The sequence below is a fragment of the Suncus etruscus genome, chromosome 13 (genome assembly GCF_024139225.1).
Source record: "Suncus etruscus isolate mSunEtr1 chromosome 13, mSunEtr1.pri.cur, whole genome shotgun sequence".
In the NCBI taxonomy this organism is placed as follows: Eukaryota; Metazoa; Chordata; class Mammalia; order Eulipotyphla; family Soricidae; genus Suncus; species Suncus etruscus.
Genome location: NC_064860.1, coordinates 16,366,755 through 16,368,707, shown reverse-complemented (window position 1 = coordinate 16,368,707; position 1,953 = coordinate 16,366,755). Strand labels below are relative to the sequence as shown.

At 37.2% G+C, this 1,953-nt stretch overlaps 1 non-coding gene across 1 annotated transcript; it reads left to right on the top strand.

Moving 5' to 3' along the window:
* The first annotated feature begins 287 nt into the window (after positions 1-287).
* On the top strand, positions 288-394 carry LOC126026779 (U6 spliceosomal RNA). The gene has a single exon (XR_007501999.1). It is a non-coding gene; the product is annotated as a U6 spliceosomal RNA (small nuclear RNA).
* The last annotated feature ends 1,559 nt before the right edge of the window (positions 395-1,953 follow it).

The following is a 1,953-nucleotide window of genomic DNA, read 5'->3' as shown; positions in this document are numbered from 1 at the left end:
AGCAACAGCTACCTAACGATAAAACAAATGTAAAAAACTTTGTAATTCACAATGAAATCACAAAGGTTTCAATAAAATAAAAATTTAAAAAATGATTTAACTAAGGTCGGAGTGGTGGCATGGAGCGGTAAATTGTCTGCCTTGCCGGCACTAGCCTAGGACTGGCACTGGTTTGATCCACCAGCACCCCAGATGGTCCCAAAACCAGGAGCGATTTCTGAGCACATAGCTAGGAGTAACCCCTGAATGTCACGGGGTGTGGCTGTAAAACACAAAACAAAACAAAAGTGCTCACTTCGGCAGCAAATATATTAAAATTGGAACGATACAGAGAAGATTAGCATGGTCTCTGTGCAAGGATGACATGAAAATTCATGAAGCATTCCATAAATAAAAAAAAAAAAAAAAAGAATTTCTTGCACAAGTAACTTTCACGTTTGATCTGGAACACTCCAAAGGATCCTGCATATCTACCAGGAAGGATCTCTGAGCACTTTAGTATGTCCAAAAAAAAAAAGAATAAAACATTTAAAATTAAAGGTCTGTGGCTGGAGAGACAGCAGAACACTAGAGCATTTTCCTTGCATGCAGCCTATCCAGGAGGGACCAGGTTTGATTCCTGCATCCCATGTAGTACCCCAGACTGTCTGGAGTGACTTCTGAGTGCAGAGACAGGATTAGGCCCTGTCTACCACTGGGTGTGGCCCAAAAACCAATCAATCAATAAATATATAAAGTTAAAAAAAAACTAAAGGTCCATCCATAATGTTTTTTTAACCCATAAGCTTCTAATTAGCAAAATTGTTATATTTGAATAATAGACCACTACATAGCATTTTATTCATTTTAAATGAGCATCTATTCTAATTGTTGATACAAAGTCTGGAAGTCGCTATACATTAACACCTTTATAGAAGATTCTGAATGAGGAGCATTTTTCACTACTTTGATTTTTATATTGCTCAAGTTTTATTAGTACTACTAACATAAAAGTAAATATTCAAGGGGCTGGAGAAATAGTACAGCAAGTAAGGTATTTATTGCATGTTGCCTACATAAGTTTGATGACCAGCATTCCATATGGTCCCAGAGTCCACCAGGAGTGATCTCTAGGCCAAGAGCCAAGTAAGCCTGAGAGCCCCTGATTATGGTCCAACCTTCAAAAAAATTAAACATTCAAAATCAATAGCCCACCCTAAACATTCTATTATACTTAGTGCATTTTATATATAATAGGCACTCAGTTAAGGGGAACTTAGAATCCTACTCATGGACCCTAAATTACCTCTCTAGTTTCATGTCAATTTAATGAGCTTTGAGTTTCTGACTACAGTACTTTAAAATCTAACTACTTTACCAAACAGTAAGTCTTATCTGCTGCATAATGCAACCTGTAGACCAATACTCTCTCTCTCTCTCTCTCTCTCTCTCTCTCTCTCTCTCATACATACATACATAAATGTATATACTATGACCCAATGCCTCATCCCTCAAAAGACTTTTCTCTTAGCCTGGAATACCCTTTCTTGATCTTGTCTCTTGCACAATGCAGCTGACCAACACACACACACATACAATCTTATTTGTTGTTCATGCCATGACTTTATGCCATAGTCCTCTCAAATCCTTTCCTTATCTCCTAGTAAGAATTAAAGGACACTTCCTTGACATCCCATAAAACTTGATTTACATTTCTAGTTTAACCAGATTTACTAACTTAATCTAATGATAGTTACCTTAGCATAACTTTATTGACTAAATTGCTTTATGTTTATGAACTTAATTTATAGATTTTGGTAAGGCAATTATATCTGGCTTTAAGATCCTTCAAAATGGATTTGAAAGTACATGGGTCAAGGCGTACAGTAAGGGAATAATGCAGGGATATGCACGTCTAGCCCCTGTTCTATAAGCCCCCAAGAGACCTCTAAGCATCACTGGTTCAGTCCTGGA